Source organism: Ictidomys tridecemlineatus, chromosome 2 (genome assembly GCF_052094955.1).
Source record: "Ictidomys tridecemlineatus isolate mIctTri1 chromosome 2, mIctTri1.hap1, whole genome shotgun sequence".
NCBI lineage: Eukaryota > Metazoa > Chordata > Mammalia > Rodentia > Sciuridae > Ictidomys > Ictidomys tridecemlineatus.
The window spans coordinates 214566778-214591935 of NC_135478.1; the positions used below are offsets into that span (position 1 = coordinate 214566778).

General features: G+C 36.7%; 1 protein-coding gene across 2 annotated transcripts in view; it reads left to right on the forward strand.

Moving 5' to 3' along the window:
* Chrm2 (cholinergic receptor muscarinic 2) overlaps window positions 1-25158 on the forward strand; it is a 129512-nt gene that overhangs the window by 87358 nt on the left and 16996 nt on the right. The window contains exon 3 of one of the 2 annotated variants that reach the window (XM_005332409.5): window positions 15971-16048. The exons of the other annotated variant lie outside the window; for it this stretch is intronic. The gene's annotated coding sequence lies outside the window, so the exon portion shown is untranslated. The remainder of the gene's footprint in view (window positions 1-15970; window positions 16049-25158) is intronic. 2 annotated transcript variants of the gene reach the window in all.

Genomic DNA, 25158 nt, shown 5'->3' on the forward strand with positions numbered 1-25158 from the left:
AATTCTTTATATTTATGATACATATGATTCTTATATGTATGTATGTATGTATTATGGGGTTATTAAATCAAACTAACATATCTTTCACATCACAAACTTATCATTTTTTTTCTGCAACGGATCTCGGAAATTAATTTCTCCTATTTAACTGGAAGTTTATTGCCTTTCACCACAGATCTCCCTGCCCATCCAGTCTCATCAAAATCTATCAAATAACATTGCTGGTGGGACTGCAAATTGGTGCGGCCAATTTGGAAAGCAGTTTGGAGATTCCTGGGAAAGCTGGGAATGTAACCACCATTTGACCCTGCTATTGCCCTTCTGGGACTATCCCCTGAAGACCTTAAAAGAGCATGCTACAGGGAGGCTGCCACATCGATGTTCATAGCAGCACAATTCACAATAGCTAGACTGTGGAAACAACCCAGATGCCCTTCAATAGATGAATGGATAAAAAAAATGTGGCATCTATACACAATGGAGTACTATCCAGCAATAAAAAATGACAAAATCATAGAATTTGCAGGGAAATGGATGGCACTAGAGCAGATTATGCTTAGTGAAGCTAGTCAATCCCTAAAAAACAAATACCAAATGTCTTCTTTGATATAATGAGAGCAACTATGAACAGAGCAGGGAGGAAGAGCAGGAAGAAAAGATTAACATTATACAGAGACATGAGATGGGAGGGAAAGGGAGAGAAAAGGGAAATTGCATGGAAATGAAGGGAGACCCTCATTGCTATACAAAATTACATATAAGAGGTTGTGAGGGTAATGGGAAAATAAACAAGGAGAGAAATGAATTACAGTAGATGGGGTAGAGAGAGAAGATGGGAGGGGAGGGGGGGAAAGTAGGGGATAGGAAAGGTAGCAGAATACAACAATTACTAATTGGGCATTATGTAAAATTGTGGATGTGTAACCCGACGTGATTCTGCAATCTGCATTTGGGGTAAAATTGGGAGTTCATAACCCAATTCAATCTAATGTATGAAATATGATATGTCAAGAGCTTTGTAATGTTGTGAACAACCATTAAAAAAAGTCATAAAAAATAGGAATTGGGTTCTAAACAATTAATCCTAATGCATGTGAATAAACTATATGAATATCATGTGCTATGAGCTTCAATAAAAAAGCAATTAGTTTTGACTTGTGAAAAAAAACCTATCAAATAGCCAACAGAATAGGAAAAAGTGTACACTACTGATCATCAGGAAAATAAAAATTTAAAAGGGACAGCACCTCAGAATATCTCTTATGAAAAGGACTAGATAACAAGTTTCGCTTAAGTTATGAACCCCTTCCTCCCACACTGTTGGCAAGAATATAAATTGGAATAGGGACATTGGAAAACAGTATTGAGTTTCTCCAAAATAAAACCTGAAAATAGAATCACCATATGATCCAGAATCCCTGGATTTGGTGCATATATCCAAAGGAACTAAAATCAATATGTTGAAGACAGATCTGCATTCCCATGTTTATTGTAGAACTAGTCACAACAGTCAAGATATGGAATCAACCTAAGTTTCCACTAGTAGATTAGAGGAAATAACAAATGTACCATACATACACAATGGAATACCACTCGACCTTTAAAAAGAAGAATAGCCTATCCTTTGCAACAATACAGATGAAACTGGAGGATATTATGCTAAGTGAAATAAACCAGGAACTAAAAGACAAACGATACCTATTTTGATCCAATATCCACTAACATAAACTACCAAACATTAAGTGTGTTACATAATCATGAGTGATAATGGCAATTTTGCGCTCAGGAAAAGAGCATCAGTAGTTCTACTCAACAGAGCCTATTTGAATATTATATTCATTCTATGCATAATAATGTAAAAACAAAGTCATATGAAAAATGCATAAAGAAAGATGTTTTGCTTGGAAAGAGGCAGCCATAGTCATCTTCAGTTGTTCAAGAAATGTTACGTGAAAGTTAATCATATCTTAAATAGCTACAAGAAGAAGACCTAGGATCAAGTTTTAAAAAGACACCATTGTTTCATAATTAATAATAATTTGTTAATAAATAAAATAAGGCCTACTGAAAGGATGAAGGAACTATTTCATAGTTGGAAGTTTCCCAGCACTAGAATTATGCAGAGAAAAAAAAGGATGACTTATTATGAATATTTTCAAGAATCCGACATTTATTTATCAACAGTACCCTGTAAATTTACACTCTTTTTCTGTTTCTTTGGGTTTCATAGATTTTACCTGGCATTCGATTAAAATTCGCTTTCTCTTATTTGGATCCACCTGGTTCATGGTTATCTACTTGGTATGACCCATGACCTTGATCTGAAATCTTGGTTCCATGCATCTCCCAATTCTTGACTACTTTTCCAATGTTGACGTTGTGCCTTGATAGCCTCCTGTTACTAACATCATCCCACTTTGAATTTCTTACATGATTCCAAACTTCATCCCCCAATCACCACCAGGTCCATGGATGGTTCGGACTGTGCCTGGCTCTCCTGGTTGTCTTCTGCTTGGTGTTTTCTACCGTGTCTTGGTTCTGAGAAGAGCTACCTCTGCATACTTACTGTCTTAAGAACCTGTGACCGGGCTCTGCTTTCCTTCCATTTTCCTGTGGTTTTATGCCTTTTCATTCCTCCTAAACTAACACAGGTCCCCCTCGTACACTAACCTTCCATACTGCTACTTTAATGATTGCTTGTCTTCTCTCAAAATCACTGTCTCAAAACCAATGTTTGCCAATAGTTATGGGATGCAGTGAGGATTCGTCAACTCTGGCTGCCACCACAAAATACCCCAGGCTGTGTGGTTCAAACAACCAAAATTTATATGCTTACATTTCTAGAGTCTGGCTGGTTTTGATCAAGGTTTTGGCCAATAGGGGTGCTGGTGAGGGTTCTCTTCCTGGCTGGCGGAAGACTGCCTTTTAGCCCTGTCTTCAGATGGAAAACAGACCAAGTCTTTGGTGTCTTTCCTTAGAGAGGCACTGATTCCTTCAAGTGGTCCTCTCCATCATGAAATCCTAAACCAAGTCACCTCTCAAAGACACTATCTCAAATACCATCTCATAGGAGGTAAAGCTTCAATGTATAAATTTTGGGGAGACATAAACATTCATTCAACCTATAACAAACTGTTATATATAACCACATGATGATGTGGTTCCAAATCGTATTTCTAGCTTCATTTCTTTGTGTTCCCTTAAAAAGCCTCTCTGCTTCAACTGCATCTGTATTCCTTCCTGAGACTCTTTTAGCTCTCATTTTATCTCTCTTAAAGATCTGCCCCCTCCCTTTTATTCAAAGTCTACCCATCATTAGTTTATTGTATTATATTTCTCATTTTACTTAACTTTCCACATGGAGTGCCAACAGCACTAATCATGGTTGTGTTGATGTTTCCACAATTACATTGCCATTCTTTTTCATTCTAAAACCATATCTTGGATTTCTTGGTACTGAGCATACAGGTTTCTAAAAAAGTAATTGCCGATGTGATTCATCTTCAGACTTTTCTTCATTCAACAGCATTTAATGAGCACCTACATGTACTAGCAGGTTAAATAGAACTCTCCAATGATTTGATTTTTAAATTGGTCATTTGATTCTTAAAATTTCAACTTTCCCTAAAACTTCTATGTGAATACCTTAGAGGAAAAAGTCCATCTCTCTTTTCTTCTTTTTCTTTTTAACTTTACACAAACTCTGCTTCACTCTGGCTCACTGGAGACTGTCGGGCGATGTTCTTCGTGCCCAAGCCTGTCAACATTTTTCTCTTCAAGTTCCACTGAGAAAAACGTAAATAGAGAGATTAAGGTGTCCTTTTAACTTCCCCAAATTTCAAAACATCTAAAGGAAATAGTTGGTAAAATAAGACAAAATAAGTTACTTACTTCTTTTTATCCTCTGACTTCAGTTTCTGGCAATCATATGCACTGAATAATTAGCTCAAATGCAGAATGAAATAATTCTCAAAGACAATTGCTGATATCTGCCCGCACAGAAACTGAAAATGGTAGAATTAGAAACATATCTCAGATCTCAGATACTGCCTCGATCAATTTACCCATTTGTTCTGTTTCCCAGTGATGGCTTAGAAGTCTATAGTAGAGGTTAACATGGTTGCTCTCAAGTAATAAAGTGACCATAAGTTAGATAGTACCTACTGATCCTATACCACCCACCTCAGACTTACCTACATGCCATATTTTAGACACACAGCTTTAGTGAGTTGAGGGGGATAACTTAAAGACACGCTTAAGGAGTTTAGGAAAATCATAACAAAAAAGGTAGTAATAAAAAAAACAGAAAGAAAAACATTAAGGAGAAGAGGATAGATTTACTTAATAGCTAAAAGGAGGAGGAAAGAAGTATAGAGGGTTTCCTACCTTGCTTTCATGGATTTGGTAAAGATCTGAATACAAACTACAAGACAAACTAAAAAGCATCTTGAATTTCTCACAGGCTAGAGGATCTTTTCACATCCACCACTTGCACCTGTATTTTCGGTGTTAATCTTTGAAGGGAGCAGTCAAGTGGTAAAATCTCTGAACCCTCTGACTGATGTTGAACCAAAATAACTATGTGAAAACGGCTGCTTTGTTTACATGATTCTGAAAAGGGCAAAATGGTTTGACGGTCTTTTTCCTGATTGATCTGATATTTGGACATCATGCACACTGAGCCTTGGAGGAATAGCCAGGCAGCCCAGCCATTTGGGGGATTGTCAGCATGACTTTTTTTATATTCTCTGGCTTTTCTCCTGAAGTTCAATAAAGGCCATCTTTCAGAATCACATAAATCCACTTACAGACAACAACACAACAAAAGGATTTATGCTCTTTAGGTGAGAGTGAAATGTTTATTCATTTTTTTTTTAAAAAAAAATCTCCTTTGCCTTTTGCCTTGGGCAAAGTTTTGGTCCCTGTGTTCATTTTAAGCTTCCCTTGAATCTGTCCACCTTCTTTGAATCTCTACCTCGTTTTGTCCAAACTAGAGGATAACAGCGTCTATTACTTTATATATCTTGTTTCCAGAAACAATAGCCTCTGGCACTTCCATTATTTATTCTCTCTCCTTCTGTCAGTGACACAACGGTCTGCTGCTTGCCAAGAACTCTGCTTTTCCAGACCAGTGATTCCGTTCCCTCCAGCATTTTCTCGGATTTAATTTCTTGCAAAGAAAAAAAAAAAAGGATATGGTTGATAGTTCTGTCAAAAAAGGAACTCAGCTTTGAATACATTAGGCTGGACCTTGGAAAAATCCTGTGTCTGACATCGAAACTGTTGATGAAGATGTTAGTGTGGTCATGATGGTTGCAGGTAATGGTGATGGCGATGATGGTGGCCGTGGTGGTGGTATTGATGGTATTGATGGTGGTGCTACTGGTAATGGTGATGGCGGTGGTGTTGATGGTGATGGTGATGATGAGGATGGGGATGGGGATGGGGATGGGGATGGTGGTGGTGATGGTGAGGGGACATGATGCTTATGATCCCTATTTGTTGGTCTGTGTGCTTTTCCTTCTGAAGAGTCAGGAGTTTGGGGGATAATTTGATCCAATTGTAGAGTAATGGAGAAAAATATAGCAAAAATGTAGTAGGCTAAAGTGACATCAAATAAGTACAGTCAGTGTTCTATTATTTGACTGATAATCTTAAGACTGGAAAATAATTCAGTTGCCCGTGCTGAGAATAAAACATTCAACAGTATTTCACTTTTACTTCTGCCCTGGCTGCAGTTTCATGTTTGCATCACTCTCTTTTATATGAGAGCTATTTGCAAATATAATTAAATTAGATAGTATCTAATGTTTATGCCACCTGAGTAAATTAGTCTATTTGCCAGAAATTGCTTACTGAACATTCTCCCAAAACTTCTCTCAAGCATTCAGAGCTTATTTTGGCACTGGGAAGTTACTGGACAGATTCAAGGGAAGCTGGTCTTGCCTATAGGTTGAAGTATTTTAGTGAGAACTTATAGTATTCACTTATCCTGAATGTTTATTGAACGCCTTTTTATGTGGTAGATGCTGAATCAAACAGAGGAGAAACAATGCTTATCTCGAATACTAATGGATGACATAGAATTGCAAACTTCACAGCACAGTAAGAAATTTATTAAAATAGACTTCCGTGAGGTACAGAAAAACAAGAGGAAAGAACATCTAAGTGCCACTTAGTGGGCAGGCAAGGTTTTACTTGTGAAGAGATCATTTTAGCTATGACTTCAAGGGAAAATTTAAGCAGAAAAACCTTTTCAAATATAAGAAACAGAATCCATATGAGTATATTGGCGTGAGTGCATATGGCTATTTTACAATAACTGCAGCCATTCCAGCATTGCTCTGGAGCAGTGGAGTGTGGGAGAAAAATCTTTCTGATTTCAGACAGCACTGGGAGTCAGTCACACCACATCACATGGAAGTTCTTATAGGCCTTTCTATGTGAAGGTTTTATCTTCTATCAACTAAGTTCAATGACATGTTTAGCTGTTAGAAAGCTCTTGGAGAAGTCAAGGTAGGAGAGAGATTAGAGTGAGTGGGTGGACTTTGAAGGTGAGAGCAGATTGAAACATTCAACTAATACAAGGATAGTAGCAAAGCGAATGAGGGGATTGATGTATAAAACAGAAAAGAAATAGTATCTTAGTGGGTAAAAAACATTTTAAAATATGGGAAGGAATAGGATGATTTCCAAGTTATTTGTTTACTACATGGGAATGAAAAATGCCAAATAATGTGTAATTTTTTGCTAAATTTTTCAGTTTCAAAAATAATTAAGTTCAAGTTCATAGAAGGGAAATGTAATTAGAAAGGACTACTTGCAGAAGTATTAAGGTAGAAGTGAGGTATCCACGAAATGGTACATACAACACTCTGTAAGAAAATACAATTTTCCTAAATGACTTAGAACTCATTTTCTATATCCTATTATGTTCCAGAGTCTCTGGACCCATACCTTTCTCCAAACAAAATTATATTTCTAACTGGAGAAATATATAAAATTATCCGTCACAAATCTTAGTAAAGAAGGACAGAAGAAGAGGAAAGAAGAAAATGGGGGATAACTTATAATTATTCTCATGAACATGGGAAAGTAGAGAGTAAGATTTTACTTTTCAGGCTGGAAAATCTGACCTGACATGTCCAATAAAACAAAATAAAATTCAACAGTAAAGTCATCATGCTGACATTTTCAAATATTAAGATGTCATTTTTCATTGCCCTCAAGCAAGGTCTATAATATCAAGGGACAGATATTTGCTCTTTTATTAGGAAGGCTATAATATTTCTATTTGTTTCATCCCCTCTTATTGGCTTCTTTGTGTGCAAGTTGGTAGGAACTTGGAACAAAGCCTATAAGATTAGTGCCCATAATAAAAGAATCAAATGACAGAAACAAAACAAGAAAATAAAGTAGGAGAGTTTATCGTCTTCTGCAATCACATTGTTAGTGTATCAGGGTAATTCCAATACTTTCAAGAATAATAGGGTTCTTGATCATATTTTCATGAAAAATGTTCTGGATGATATCCTCATGAAATTCTCATCAATGCCCTTATGTGACACATGCCAAGTGTTGTTAGGGACGGAAGAGGAAGTTCCGCAGAGGAGCATGATCTCTTCAGTGAAGTTAGATTGGAACAAGATCTTGAGGGATGATTAGAAATCAGTTCATCAGAAGGAAAGAATGGTTTTTTTTGCATTATGAAAAGTGAACCACATGTACAAAACCTCAATGCAGGGCTTTGGGCTGAGCAGGTTTGGGGTATATGTAGTAGGTCTCCAGGATGAATTTTAGAATTGCTATTGAGAAACAGTGACCTAGGAAGTATTATATGATATAGAAGCCTTCCAAGTTTAGAAGTTTAGACTTGGGAAGATGTTAGTAGATTTTGAATGGAAGGAGGAGTTGTAAAATTACTGCTTTATAAATGATAACATTAATATTATTAATACTAATAAAATGAACAAACAGCTAACACTTTCTGAGTGCTTATTACAAGTGCCAGACAATACCTACTATGATCCTAATAATATCCTTGGTTGTAGGTAAGATTTTCATCTCCCCGTCTTCCAGACTTATAAACTGAGGAGTGAAATGTGTAGGCACCTTGTATAAAGAAAGCCATCAGTGTCACATGATAGAGCAGATGTGTGAACCTGGCCCAGGATAGGACCTCAGCCTCTCCATCAAGTTTACTGTCGGCATGTCAAAATGCAGGGGGAAGAAAAGCGGAAGAATTGTTCAGGAATCTGATCTCATGGATTACGTCAGAAACTCTAGGGAGTGAACAATCCTCAGGACAGAAGAGGTTGCAGGTGAGCCTGTGGTTGTACTGTCACTCAGAGCAAGATGTCTACACTGTCACGCTTGTTTAGAGAGAGCCACTCTTACCCTTGTAGTAGAGACTGTTCTCTCAGCCAGGCCCCTGTCAACTGGGTTCCTGAAACAATGCCCCTAGTTCTCTGCCTAGTTCACAACTGGTATTTGCTTTCCTTCAAGGATATTTATTTCCTTCCTTCCATTCATAGGGTTTTGTTTCTGAAAATGTTGCAGTCTATTGACTATGTAAATGATGTAGTTGCCTTTCCATGAAAATGCATAAAATTCCTATTGCGCTGTGTGTACTACTATTGGCTTTCTGTGGTGGTTGGGGTGGGGGGATGTAAGTAGCTTAGCACCATTGTGGGAGAAAGAACATCTGTTTGCTTTGGAATCCAAAAGAAGCTCTTCACATGGCTTCCTTCTAAAGCAGATTAGTAAGCAACTTGTGAATAAATTATCTTAAGGATCTTTCTTACCCATAAGAGTAGGAGTTAAATGTCCCTTACAACTGATTCCATCATTTTAGCAGTTACATGGGATCCACACTCTCTGGGATAGATTTTTATAGTACAAGGTAGTTTCCTCTGATTCCCTAAAGCCTTTTGCTTAGGATTTTAGATCTCTTTCTGATCCGTCAAAACGACCTAAGAATATGCTTCCCTGGATCTTTTTTTCCTTTCATCCCATGCCTGCATTTATCAAGTATTTGCTCTTCACTTCCTATATGCAGGGTCTTTTCAGAGACACAAGGTTTACAATATGGAGTGAGACATAGCCAATCCCTTTAAGTAAGAGAGGAGACACAAGAGTTCTATGTGCTGTGAGAAGGCTAGCACACTTTTTTTAGGAAAAGTGAGGTGAGACAACCAAGGCAGATGTGAGTTTATCAGGAAAAATATCATAACAATTACTTCTCATCTAGGACTTGAATGATCTAATCCAATATGGGAAAGTCTTGGGAATGGGTGGGTGGCTAAAGTTAGTCTCTCATTGCAGAAAGAAGAACCAGTGTGCACAAATGTAAGATGGTAAAAGAATCACCATCCAGGAAACCTTACTTATTTCAGTTCATATGCCAGATCAATTTCTGGATTCTTTTAGCATAGTGTGTTCCATGGTATAATTTTTTCTATAAGATGTTGATACATATCCCATGAGAAGATACTATTCTCTAATAAAATAATTTTGAGATATACTGAAATAATTGAAGATAAATTGGTTGCTTTGTTTTGAAATACACATATTTCAACTATGTTACTTTTTACCAGCTTCCAGTATTCTGCAGATTGCTAGAATTACATTTGAAAGCCACCTCTGATATCCAAAATAACCTGAACCATGACACTGAAGAAACTAATGGAGTTTGTACCAATATAAGGCAGGATTATATTTCAATATTCCAAGAGTGCTTATAAGAATTGTCCTAGAATAGCATCTTAGTTATTTCTAGTGTTGTCCAGATGTGTTTGTCTTATGTTGAGACCTATTATAACTTGAACATTTCCTTCAGTTTCCTATGTAGTGTTCCACTGCACAAAACCAATGTGTAGGTATGTTTAATGAGTTATATAAACTTGATTGCTAAGCAGGCAGACCTTCATGGGAAATTGACATCTATGATCGCCATTGATTTTTCATATTTATTTTGCAATGATCAGCTTTCACATTGAGAAAATTTCTTGACAAGCAAGTAAGACACACACAATCTCCTACTGCTTTTCCATATCACAAAGGGTTAAAAGCAGAGGGGAGGTGAATTTTGAGGACAATGATACTCTTTCTCATTCTCTTTGATATAAATGGATAAGTTCTCAATAACTAAATCCAGTGTTGCTTTCTTCTGTCGTCCTAGAAATATATGAAAATCCAATCAGCTGATTTATGACTCATATTTCAGCATGGATAAAACTGAAAATGATTGCTCTTTTCATTGGCTCCTGAACCCACTCCATAACTATGTCTTATATTAAAACCTTGAGTAGGAAGCACCGAAGTATTCTTTTATTTTGGTAGTTTTTTTTTTCAGTAAGTATTAATCGTCCCAATACCTTTACTTATTGAGATATGTTTTTCCCCAAGATGAGACTATTTACATTAATACTTTCCTGCTTCTTAAATCATTGTTTAAAAAAATGTAAGCAATATACCCTGTATACTTATGGGACCAATTCCATTACCCATAGATTCTGAGCTAGAAGTCCTCACTCTAGCCTGAGAGCAAAGGAATGCAGTGTATGCACTGATCCCACGTGGTCATGAGAACTCACAGTTCACCGTGAACTGCTAACTGCTCTCTGGAAAGAATTCTCCTTCCTTCTCACATCTGTGTTTTATCCATTGAGATGTGTTTGCCCAATTAGGATCAGCCATTTTTCTTCATCCATAATTTTCCTAGTTATAATTTTAAAAATATTTTAAAAATTGGTTTAAATATCTTTTTTTTACAAAGAGCTCATAAAACATTCCCCTCAAGCCCAAGGGCAGGCCCATACTTGTGCGTATTCAACCAGGAGCACCTGCATAATATATACCTTAGCTAGACCTCCCTTATCTATGGGGACCCTTCCTGGTTCTAGGTTGAGTAGAGGTTGTATGTTAGTTGAAATTTATTCTGACTATAGGTGAAATATTCCCCACCTATACTAGACTCAGTTGGTTTATATATGCATGCATGCATGCATTCCTTCATTCCTTCATTTACTTATTAGCTGAATTTCTACCTGTAATCCGATGCAGAATGTTTTACACCTTTGTATTTGGTAAAATTGGAACAAACTGACAAAACCAATATAACCAACAAGAACTCTTCTAAATGAGAAACTGAATGCATCTTCAATGTCATTGACATAGTCAGGTACTGCTCCCAGGTACACTTCTTTATTTCTGTTTCTTTTTTCTCCTCCTTTCTCCATTTCTCTCTTCCCTCAAGTCCAGGCTCGGAGTCACCTTTCCTCAGTGGCTGATACAGCAGCAGCAAGGTGTGGGAGAGCAGCGACCACCTCCAGACCTTCTCCCTCGTGTGCCAAGGAGCCTTCAGAGGTGCCCTATCTTCCCAGAGACAGGGCTGCACTAATGGGCTGCCTACTACTGGGCCTTCATTGGCACCTTCCAAAACCAGGGTTTCCCCTTGCTCTTCAGATTAGAGGTCAGAAGGTGGATCTGTAATGTGCTTCTCTCAAAGATTTGCCTAGAGCCCCTCTTGTCATTTAACGGTATTTATCGCACAGCTGATTTTTACTTATGTGGTCCTGGCATGAGAATACAAATTCTCGAAGCAGCTCTAGGGACCACATTTGTCTCTTCCCTTCACACGGACCACAGCAGTTCCAATGGCCCCAGGTAGGGCAAACAGGTAAATTTACACAGGTGAGCATGCATAAATCAGAGCTACCAAGGGCTATCTCCAGGAGCACATCCTCCTAAATTAATATCCCTCCTTTTTCAGTCATTGCTCTCTCTAGGGCCACTTAAATATTCTTGCAAACACATTCAGATCTTAATCAAGTCCTTCTGTCTTTCAGAAGAGCGTGTAGGACACTCTTTATTAATCACAAGAGTTCCAACATTTTCTCATTTCATTAGATATTCTTACAAGCAAAAGAGAGGGTTCATGGATTGGCATTAGTAGGCTCTCTTCTAGGATGAGAAGGAATATTGTGTGTCTAAACTCTGCTTACACAATTAATTTCATGGGGATCTCACCACTGCCCTCAAATTTACACACACACACACACACACACACACACACACACACACACATTGGATTATCTTCCAGGAAGTTATAATATATCTAGAAAATGTACTAAAAAGGAAATTAAGGGAAAGGGGGGAAAAGGAAAAGGATTTAAAAAGGGAAGACAGGGAGGGAAAGAAAAGGGGTGACAAAGAAAGGGAAAAGAAAAGGGAAGAGAAGAAAAAGGAAAGAAGTTGAAGGACAGAAAATATAATGTGGTCACCTGCAAAAAACGGGATTTAAGTAAATAATTAATGATTCATGCATTAAGAGCTAACATATTTAAATATTTGTTATCTACTGGCTTATTTGCTATGCACACCACATATGTTATCTCCTTTAATATTTCTAATAAATTTCTATTCTTTTCATTGTAGAGAGGAGGTGAGAGGCTTAGAGAGGTCAAGTAACTTGTCCAAGGTTACACAGCTCTGATTTGGAATCCAGAAATCCACTCTGCCCTAGAATGTAATCTTTATTGCTTACCTAAGAAAATTATCAGAAAACCAGATAATTAAATTAGTATATTATCTATTTATCTATCTATCTATCTACACACACACACATGCACACATATGCATACACACACATATATTCAAACTATAGGACATTGCCATTTTTGTGAGTCAAAATGCTTGAAAATGAGCAATTATATAATTCAGCCTAATAAGTATGTTTGCATACATACATGCACTTTATATTTATGCAAATAAGTTTACATGTTCATACTAGTAATTAATATTTCTTCTAAACATATTGAGTTTAAGGAAATACTCTAAATACTTTACATTCATAGTTTTACACAGTCTTTCCACCAAACTTATGAGGTTGGTGACTTTATTTTACCCATCTTATGAAAGGAAACTAAGGCATGGAGATATTATATTTCTTCTTAAATGTCACCAGTTATGACAGGGCTCAAATCTGTCCTTCACTAGTCTGATTTTAGGCCTCATTCTCTTGACCCCACGTTGTATTGATTCCATATTTTTTGTATCCATCTCTATATATGTTAGGAGGAAATACATGCTGGGGTAAATATTATCACCCTTATGGTTTTCAATTTTTGCATTTTGCCTTCATATATCTCCTCCCACTTCATAGCTTTTCATTATTTTTATTTAATATTTAAATATTTAAATGGATGAGGATTAAGGTGTTTAAGTAGCTAATTCAAGGTTACACAATAATTAATGACTAAAGGAGGACTCACACTTTAAAGTCATCCGGCCCCATGGATTTTCTGTTTCAGTGCTATGCCCTAAACTATGTAAATTCAGATGCTCATTTGAGAAGCAGATTACTTAATGGGGATAAAATTTATATTGTCTTGCAAGCTCATTGTAATAGCCAACACAGTGGATATTTCTGATGCACATATTTTATAAGGAGTATGAGCCCCTCCGCTCTTTGGAGTTAACACTTCACGACAGAAATGTGTATGTCATCTTCAATCCCTCCTCCCTAGTCCCCACATGCAATCATACATTCCAACGTGTGTATTTTCCACCCTTATTATTTTTAGAAATGTTCAGGGTCATAAATCCCTGTCCTGACCTAGGTATTAATCTTCTTGTCATTGGTCTTGTCTTTTCAAATTCATCTCCTTCACAGCGATCGAAGAGATCTACTTAAACTACAAATTTATTTGGAGTACTTCCTTTTTAGAACTCTTCATCAGATTCCAATTATGGGATCAGGTTTGAGTTTCTTAAGCACAATATATGAATATTTCACAACTCCCCTCTCTTAGCCACCTTCTTTCAATTCTCCCAGAAAATTCATACTAGTAATTTACTTATGTAAATTACTATGTGCACTGAAATGTCTTGCTTCTCTACATTTTCTCAGACTGCTCTACCACATCATCGTGATCATGTTTATTGCCTAAGTCTTTTCTTCAGAACAGTTTTAGGTGCACAGAAAAATTAACAGGAAGTTGGAGAGACTCCCCATAGACTTCTTAACGCAGCCTATGCATTGCTACCCCACTAGACCTACCATAACCACCCAAAGTACTCAGTTTACATTAGGAGTTACTCTTTGTGTTCTGTATTCTGTGGGTTTGAACAAATGTGTGTTGGGATATGTCTTGTCATTGCAGTGGCAAACCGGTTTATTTCATTGCCCTAAAAGTCCTCCTGCTTTGCCTATTCAAAATCTTCCAACTTTTGGCAACCATTAATCTTTTATTCTCTCCACAGTTTTGCCTTTTCTGAAATGTCGTGTAGTAGGAATCATACTTCACGTTCACTTCTTTTACTTAAGAACATGCATTTAAGGTTATTCCGTGCCTTTTTATGGTTTGTTAGCTCCGTTCTTTATGGTGCTGAATGATAGTTCATTGTTTGGATGTACCACTGTTTATTTATCCACTCACCTCCTAAAAGACATCTCGGTTGCTTCCCAGTTTGGAGAAGCTGTTATGAACAAAGCTGCTACAAACATTTATGTTCAAAGTATTTTATGAACATAAGTTTTCAACTCCTTTGAAAAATACGAAGAAACACGATTGCTTGATCATATGGTAAGAACATGTTTAGTTTATAGGAAAATGCCAAACTATCTTCAAAAACTGCTGTGCCATGTTGAATTCTCAACAGCAGAGTACAAGAGGTAGTGCTGCCCTCCATCCTTCACGGGTTTTGGTGTTCCAGAGTTTGGTCACTTTAATAGGTGTGTAATGGTCTTCTTGATGTTTTAATTTGCATTTCTCTGGGAACATGTGATATGCAGCATCTTTCCATATGTTAATTTTCCACCTGGTTATCTTCTTTGATGAGGTATCTGGTTCATGCTTTTGGCTGGTTTTTAAATCAGGTTGTTTGTTTTCTTAGTATTGAGTTTTGAGAGCTCTTTGCAAATTGAGGATAACAATTCTTTATCGGAGATGTCATTTAAAAATATTTTCTCCCCATTTGTGACTTGTCTTCTGATTGTCTCAATTCTTCCCTTCAGACGTAGATTTTTTTTTTAATTTTAATGACACCCATCTTATCAATTATCTTTCACGGATTATGCTTTGGTGTTGCATGTAAACATCCTTGCCATTCTAAAAGTCCTGCAGATTTTCTCCTGTGTTATCTTCAAGGAGTTTCACAGTTTAGATCTATCATACACTTTGAGATAATTTTCAGAAAGGTGGAATGTCAGTGTCTAGATTCAAGTTTTGCACGTGGGTGTGTAGCTCCCACTCCATTTGTTGAAGGCCATCTTCATCCTATTCTGTTGGTCTCTTTCCGGGATTCCTCGTCTTTTTCATTGACTTATTTGACTTGTCTCTTGCCAATGCCATATTATCGCAATTAGTTGTATCTCATCTTTACCAACAGTTTGAAGTAGGTACCCTAGTATTCCATTTCAGAGACTTGCCAGGTTTGCAGTAATTTTCTTGGGTGACACATCTGGGGTTCTCTGTTTCTCTGATGAAAATCCTTCTTCCATGTCTGCCTGATAGAATCATACGCATAATATGTTTTCAATCATTCTGTGTGTGGGAACTCAGCACACATGCCGTGTCCTGGGAGCACAGCATGGTCACGGATTCCCATTTATTGATGGCAGCCAGGTTTTACTACCCCTATTACCACTTGTAGGCTGCAGCCTTTGCTCAGGCCGTGTTTCGCAGAGACATGCCCTTTAGTACCTGGGATTCTATTCTCAGGCCTGGAGGACATGCCAATACCCCACATTCCTGGAAAAGTGGAGTTTTGGCTTGATCAATTCCAGGGTGCACAAACGTACTTGAAGCTTTGGTTCTAACTTGTGTATCCTCAACCTTCTCTCCCAAGGGTTCTAGTGCAAGCTCTGTTCTTATGAAGACAGATATGCAGCATTTTCCTGTCTGGGGGCAAGTTTGTAATTCTTTTTACTGTTTTCCATACATTGTTTGTCTCTCTTTCCTACCAGGTTGTTAGCAACATGAGAGCAGGGTCTGGATCTTACCTGTTCAAGAGTGTATCTCCAGCGCCCAATGCCTGGCATATAGTAAGTGCTCAGTAAACCTTTAAATGGATTAATACATTTTATGGGCATAATATAATTTGCTATGAAGTCAAAATAGACTTTTGGAAAGGTAGATACATCAGGTCAAATTGGATATCTGATACTTTTGTTAAAAGGTAATTAATCTAGATGGTCAAGTTAGAATATTTTTTGAACTCTAGCTTTAAGTTCAACCACAGACAAAAGTCAAATTATTAGTTAAGATATGTCTGCTATTCCAAAATCTGTAGATTTAAGTTACCAGAAAGAAGAGGCATACTCTACCTTAAGCACATAGCTTAATATGTCAAATTTTTCTTAGTTTAATTTTTTAAAAAAATATCAGACTTTTTTGAACCTAGCCCTATATTTCTCCTAGCAGCAATGATTTAGGATTTTCAGTCAGTTCCTTGGAGTTGTATAGTTCCCTGGTAGAACATGTTCTTAGCATGTTCCAAGGCCCTGGACTCAATCCCAGCACCAAAATATGAGTAAACAAACAAAAAACTGAATGTAGTATTTTTCAAGTTTGGTGTTCATACTGATTTCATGGAACAATCCTTGTGAATAACAAGAACTGACTCTATTGAGACTCACAGTAAGGGGCTGGGTTGTGCAATCACAGAGACTGGCAAGTCTGAAATCTGCTGACCAGGCCAATAGGTGAGATACTCAGGCAGAAATGAATGCTGCAGCCTTAGGGCAAAAAAAAAAAAAAAAAAAAAATCTTACCAGAAAACCTTAGTGTCTGCTTTAGGGCTTCAACAGATTAGATGAGGCCCACCTGCATGATTACCAAAAATCTTGTTTACTTAAATTCAACTGATGGTAGATGCTAACCATGTCGACAGAATAACTTCAGAGCAACACTTAGATTCATGTTTGGACAAATGACTGAATACCATGGCCTAACTAAGTTGACTCATAAAATCAATTGTCATAGTCACATAATCATGACAGATATTCAGGTACTTACAGTAAGGCCAGTTTACTGAGTGGTATTTTTATTTATAGGACTGAGTCCTAACTGTATCTACACAGGGAGAAAAATAAAGCGAGATCCAACATGTTCCTGCTCCAAGTGAGATGTCCACATAATTGGGAACAAAATTTCTCTCTGACACCCCCATAACTTCAAGACTGAGCATCAACCCGTTCACTCGCTGGCACGGGAAAATCTTACCCATTTACCCAACTAATGTGCCTTATCTATAAATGTGAGGATGAAAATAGCACCACCCTTGACATCCGGACTTTTAAAATAGATATTCCAACAATGTTAGCTCCTCCCAGCTCTGACTCCTGGCGATTGTGGAGACAGATGCAGGGGAGTACCCAGGCACAAACTCCCCTAATGCAGAGCAGGCAGACAAGTGCCAGGCTGTCTGCAGGAAAGGGCCTACTGAATCCCAAAGATTTTCTGTGTGTCAGAAAGATCAGCTCAGGCTAGAAAGAACATGGGAATGGGGCAGGTGCATGGTTTTGTCCCTGTATCATCAAGAAAGAAAAGATTTCAAATACATTAGCCTTGGCACTCATTTCTACGTTCTATGGTCAAAGAAAGCCGATCCCACAGCAGAAAGAAAAAAGTATGCTGTGGACAAAATACAGATTCCCAGTGCCTTTGATATCATTTTTTTTTCCCAAAGCAGAAACCACTCACAAATTCAGTCACATAGAGATCACAGCCACCCAGTGAAAAGCTTTAGTTAATTAGCTCCTATATACAATACTAAAAGAAAAAGCCGTGTGACCGTGTTTCCACTGTTTTGTTTAAAGGTTGCTGGCTGGTGTGTGAGTGTAGCCATACCCGCCACAGACAGGAGACTAATTGTGGAAGGTGAAATCAAGATCTTGCTCTTGCAAACGCTCTCTGCCTGAGTGTACCTGCTCCCTTGATCCAACCCTGTCCCTGACCTCTGCATCATAAAGTGACAGACCTTGGGAAGAATCAGGGGACATTCTAAAGCAAGAATAAAGCTGTCATTTTTATAGTCAAAAGTGTCAGAGCTCAGACATCAATGGTAATTCAGAAAAGTCAGTAATGTATTTTGGACCCATGCTTACTGACATTTAGCAGCTATTCCACATAAGAGTTATTTTTGAGTCGTTCTGGCTTTGTAACAGAATCATCAATATTATGTCTTTGCCTTAAAAGTATTATTTCCACCTCACAGCTTCCTCTCACTGGGCCACACAACATAAGCCACATCAATTTTAACATAGAGTTATTTATTTTATTTTTTTTTTAAATTTTGTATTTGTATTTACTTTGTTGTAAAATATTTACTTTCTAAAGTTCCTTCTCTGCTTCATAACAACAATAACAACAAAAAACACACTCAGCATTGTTGCCTTAATTCAAATAACTGCCAATTGTTAAGTTATTTTTCAGGTTGAAAATGATTAAAGCAATATATTAGATATGTATTTTTAATTTGTAAGTATATTAAATTATGAGATAAAACCTAACTTATGAGTGAGAGTAGAACCCATGTGTTTCAATTGAGTATAGATTGGGTCTGTTTAATAGGAAATGGGGTATCCAGATTTATGTTTTATATTTTTTGTTTTGGAAAACTTTTAGTTCTATACAGGATAAATTTAGAAGCAAGAGAGTGGCCACCAATCCTTATTCAGAGGTGAGAAGACTGTGAAATAAGATAAAGTTCATCTGAGCATACTTTTATATAAGCATAATTTTAATTAATATATCATTTATTTACATGTGGAAAAGAGTCATTTGTAAAATAATAACTTTCATATACTAATATGCCCTATACTACTATATAGAGGTGTCCAAACATAAAATTGATGATTTTAGTTTTTTTGATATATTCCCTGTAGTGTATTTGAATTATACACATATGCTATATCACAATTAGAAATACCGGGACAAAAATACTCCTTTACTGTGTATCTAAAACTAAACAAGGTCTAACTTAGCAAAATGCAAACAAATATAATATTAAGTCCCAAATGTATAAAAATTATATATATATAAGATCATGCACACACACACAAACACACACACACACACACACACACACACACACGACTATAAGACATCACAGTCATCAAGAGAGAAAACCTCAACTAGAGAAAACCATTCCTCCATGTGAATATACTATAGAGATGTTAAGTGTCCTGAGATTAAAACAATTCAATAGAATCTCTCAGGTTAAATGGATTCACAAAATATTCTAAAGTCTATGAAAATAGAATAAAGATAATTCCAAACAGAACCTAATAATTATATATATATATATATATATATATATATATATATATATATATATACACACACACACACACATATACAATTAAAACTTTAAAATATGTCATAAAATTACAATAAGAAAAAATGGGTTTTTGCTGGTGCAAGAAGAGACAGGTAAAGGAATAGAATAGAATAGACAAGCCACAAATAGGTAAACTATTATGCAGAGACAACTTATTGGAAAAGAAGTATAAATGGCCAATATTTTAAATATGTTCAATCCCTAGGTTAAGAGAAAAATACTATATATATCTATATATATTTGATGAACAAAAAAGACTAGAAGATACAGAGAACTGTGATCTGTGATAGTCTCTAGGAAGGGAAATTTAAAATAGGGATAAGGATAAAATAAAATTCCCACAGGTGTGGCTCATATCTGTAATCCCAGTGTCTGGGGATGCTGAGACAGGAGAATCACATGTTCAAAGCCGGCCTTAGCAAAAGTGAGGTGTTAAGCAATTTGGTGATATCCTGTCTCTAAATAAAATACAAAATAGGGCTGGGGATGTGGCTAAGTGGTTGAGTGCCCATGAGTTCAATGCCCAGTACCAAAAAAAAAAAACAGAAAATTCCCTTTTTGTTTGAATTGTTTACCACATGTTTGCATATTACTTATTTTCCGAGTAATTTATTAAATATTTTTCACTCAAGAAAAAAATTGAAAAAAACAGAAAGCCCATGAATAGGCCCAGGGTACAAAAATATTCATTAGATGGTAGAGCAAATTATTGCAAAAGATGTAAATTATACCATAAATGTTTCTGAGGTGATTTTTAAATTATTTGGAAGAAAGTCAATATTAGATGTATTCATATCTTATTCTATATATGGTTCATATAAATTACAGGTTTGAGTATAAAATATATACAATAGTTAAAGAAAATTATCATGAAATATTTGTTTCTTTGGGATAGACAAATTGTTTTTCAATAACATTATAAGGTTAAATATCAACAGATAAAGCACATGTATGAAAAGTCCCTGTCCAAAGAAAAAAGACAAATTAAAAAAATGCCAATGAGCTCAGCTAGCTCAGTCAGTAGAGCATGAAACTTTTAAAAATATCAGTGATCAACAGCATGAAAAATAAAAAAATTTTCAAAGCAATAAAATGATAACTAAAACTATTCTTACTGATAAGCTCATATATTGATTTGTGAAGTATTTTAAAAATATTTATTATTTTTGTTATGAGTTATAGGAATATATAAGAACTATCAATTGCTTTTGCAATTTTACTATCACAAAGAGCAATTTATATAACCTTGGTTAATGAGCCAACTTACAGAAATTTCTTCTCAGAAAGCATACCCAAATCTATAAACAGAATACATGTGTGAAGAAGTTTGCTGCACCATTATTTGTTAAAGTGTAAAATTGTAAATGCCACAAAGAGAGAATTATTTGATGAATTCATTGTATGTCCACAAAACTCAATATTGTACCCATTAAAATGATGTCCTAGAAGATTACCTAATATCCATGATTATCTTTACTTGGAAATGTTGTAACCTAGTAAATACCACAGTTCATAAAGTATGGGCCTACAGACCCAGTCCGTCTATATGATATTTTGTTCCTTTGTCAGTATTTTATAGCTTTGAGCTGAAGTATATAACAATTGAGGGAAAATGCATACAAATCAGGATTATCAGTACTGTTTTATAATTCCAAATGTCTGTCAACTCTGTGACCAGAGCTGAAAGCTATGAGGTTCTCTGCAGGTCTAAGGCCTACCCACCATCCAAAGTGTATACTGTCTTTCATTTTCTGGCCTGGCCCTAGGGAAGCAGTGCATTGACATGCTGCGTGATCTAAAACTTTTAAAATATTGTATGTGTCTGAGAATGAGGGCCTTGCATGCTCCTGCTTGTGCCTGGGAAGAGAGACAACAAAATTCCGAAAGTCCACAGGTGCTCTCAATCATGATATAAGTTATTTGACAACAAATAGGTACTGCTCATGGTTTTGCCTCCTGAAATTAACTAAAAACAAAACAAAACAAAGCAAAACCACAAAACTATGTGTTATATAGGCATGAAAGAGAGAGCTCTTGTTTATGGGTCAGGTATGAATGATTCTACCTCTTTCCCCCTTTGGCTTGCTTCTCTCAAGTTCTAATTTGAAAATTAGAAAAAGACATTTGCAATCATTTCTACATTTTAATGTCTAAAGGCGAAGAACAGTTTGCGAGCAGAACAAAAATCATATCACAAATAAGCCTCATTTTTTTTTAATTTAAAAGAAAAAATACACCATTTTTAGTTGAGACTTAATATAGATAATCCTTGGCAATGAGTTCTGCTCCATAACTCAAAACATAATACATGAGCCAATTTATTTTTGTCCGATCTTTGGAATTTTGTTCAAATTTCAGGCTTCCAGTAGAAATTGTCAAAATACCCTTCCTTACCCTTTGCAAATTATTGCATCACTTAAACACACTCTTTCCAGGAGACTTCTCTTCACTTCCCTCCCTCTTTGCAGGGCTACTTAGGCAGTGATTATAGTGATGCTATAAAAGAGGATGTAAGTCATTGGATGACTATTTCTAGTCTGTCCACTAAGTATGTCCAGAATGAAATCACTGGCCCAGAGGTGTCAGTTAATTGAGGAATCAGACAGCCGGAGAGATGAGACGGGGGGAGAGAACACTCTTATTCCAAGGACAAGCCTTTGCTCTGACATTCCAGAGAATGCACAAATGAACTTGCTGACGAAATTGCTTTCCTTCTGTAATATATGATCTCCTGCCCCCGCGCTGAAGCCACTGTGTAATGAGTTGGTAGGTAAATATGGAGCCCGATTGAGAGAATTATTTTGCGCTTGTACATTTTCAATATTGAGAGCGAAATGAAGATACAGATAGCAATTTGAATCTAATTTCCAAGCTTGCATGGATGAAGGATCACAGAAGGAAGCTGAGATGTACCAGGATATTGGGGGTGGGAGGAGTGGAGACCATGACAAAGAGACTTAGCTGACATGGAGCCCAGGGCTCTGCAGTGAGGCCAGCAAGGCCCGGGGAAGAGTAGATTCACCAGAGAGGCAACTGTTTTCTCACCATAAGTAAGTGAGATATTGTATTTAGAAAAATGCAGATCTGAGGGAGACGTGAGTGACATCGTCTCTGACCTCTCAGTCAGCACCATGGAGGTCCTAAGAGAATTAAAGTAAAATTAGAAATTTTAGAACAAAAGGGGATATCAGTTCAGAAGTCCTCCCTGCCGCAGAGGACAAAGACCAAACACAGAGAGGTTAAATAGCACCTCCCAGATGAGAAGGCAAATATTCCACCATCGCAGACCCCTGCTCTTTCCAGGAGCTTAGAACAACACTACTGTTTAAAAACAGATAGATCCACGTAAGAACTGGAGAGGTGGTGTGGGTGAGCCAGGAGCCTACATAGGAGTTCAACATGCTTGAACTCCTCAGGAAGATGTTCTCAAAGTTAAACAACTTATTTTTGAGATAAAAGAAATTCAAATCAAAATCCTCTCTCTGATAGTGCTCGAGAAGTCTTAAATTAAAACAGACACACACACACACACACACACACACACACACATTCTCAGGAGGAGAAAAAAATAAGAGCAGCTACCATTCAGGCAAGACAGTTCAGTGGACGGCTTGCACAAAATTAAAGACAGCAAGGAGATATTCTCTCGAATTCATTCGATTGTTTTCATCAGAAAATCCTCACCTGGATAATTTAATAATTTGAGACTGATGCCCATTCGCATGGAAGGTCTATTAATAATTGGCCCAGGGACACTATTTACAATTCATACCTCCCTTTTTTACCTATTTATTTGTTTTTCATCATGTAACCTAAAGATGGAAATCACTGGAGTCACTAAATGATGTCATTATAATGATTCAAAATGTATTGACAATGTATAACTAATTAAAACAAATTAAAATTTTTTTAAAAAAATCTATTGATAAACCAGGCACAGTGGTGCATGCCTGTAATCCCAGTGGCTCAGGAGGTAGGAGGATTACAAGTTCAAAGCCAGCCTCAGCAACTCACAGAGGCCCTAAGCAACTCAGCAAGACTCTGTCTCTAAATATAAAATTAAAAAAGGGTTGGGAATGTATCTCAGTGCTTAAGTGCCCCTGGGTGCCATCCCTTGTAGAAAAAAAAATGGATTAATAGTTAAGCAGAAGTCACGATGCATGCTCTGATTACATCCATAATCTGTTGCAGTTTGTTCTACACATAATACAAGTAAACAGAAGGAACAGTGTTTGCCAACCTCCCCATACCCATGTTGCTGTTATGTGACAAGAAAGGATCCAATTCTGGATAACATTAATGATAGGAAACAATTATTAGCAAATTGATCTATTATAGACTTACACAGAGTTCAATAATAAATAGTGATTATTTGAATGTGAGAGGTTATGACTTCAGGTCAAGGATTATTGATCAGAATAAGTAAGACAAAGCTTTATCATTCTTCCAATATTAAAATATCCAAGAATCTGCTTCATAAATAACAGAAAGTATTAGAACAACATCTCAAACAGATCTAGCATACATTTGGCCATTCTGCAAATTGTACAAATGATTCTCTTCTTACTTCTCCTCCTGACCTAGCCAGAGTCAATTTTAAGCCTTTGCTTAAGTCTATGAATAAAGAATTCAGAGCCTAAACTGGGTTTAAATACCTTTGTGAGCATCATTTCATTTATGAAATTAACAACCAGCTTAGCAGTGGTCATCTCAGCATGAACTTATTCTTGAAGGATTAGGAGACAACAAAAGTTTTAGGAGAGTGCTCATGTGCACAGACTGGAATGGGGCATTTCCAAAGTGCTGCTGAGATCCTTCACAAAATCACAGATGAGGGACCAGGTCACAGGGACTCCAACCCAGAGAGGGGCAACAATCTAAGCAATGAAGATGGGCCCATTGAAACTGAAACCTGAGCAAAGACTCTGCTGAGAGAGCTCTTACTGCCAGTTTGGTTGATGACAAAGAGCTTTTGATAGTTTCTGACTCAAGTGGCCTTCATTGCCCTGGGGATCCCAGACTCCATTTCTCTTTAAGTCCTCTGACTACTACCCTCTTCATCCTCAATAAAGAGTTCAAGGAAATTGTCCTAAACATGCAATTCATTGGCATCTCTGTGATCTTTCTCCCCTTCCCTTCTGTTTGTGAGATTAATTCTGGGGTTCTTCTCTCTCAGTGTCTCCAGATCCATTCTCTTTTGCTTTCTTTAGGTCTTGCCTAACCAGAGATGACTATTGCTCTTAAGTGTTTGGATGCTTTTTCTCTCCACTATCTTTAATAATTCATACTTACTTTTTTAAAAGGCAACTAAACAAAATATTTCTTATTTTATGTATCCATTGTCATTTGTGGAAAGTGAACTCCAATCCTTACACATGCTAGGCAAGTGTTCTACCACTGAGCTACATCCTCAGCCCTAAACCAGATATAAAGGCCTCACTTAACCTACTTTTATTTTAAATGACTTCACTTTTCTGATTTGCTTTATTCTCAAGGCACAAATCATGGATCAGTCTGTTCACATTTTTATTTTGTTACTGATCCAACTTTGCATACTCCTATTAATGTAACCAGAACTATTTACCATTTAAAAAATTTTTCTTTTATATCTTTGTGTATTTTGTTGACAGTAATTCACAATTTTCCAATTCATTTAACCTCAGTGTATGAAAATATTGTTTGAGGTATGTAAATCCATTGAGTCTTTTAAGGTAAACCACTCAAGGGTTTATGTTTGCTTGAGAAAGAATGTGCAATTCATTTTAAGAAAACAGAAGTTAGTTATGGTTCAGTGACTCCCAAATCTTTATT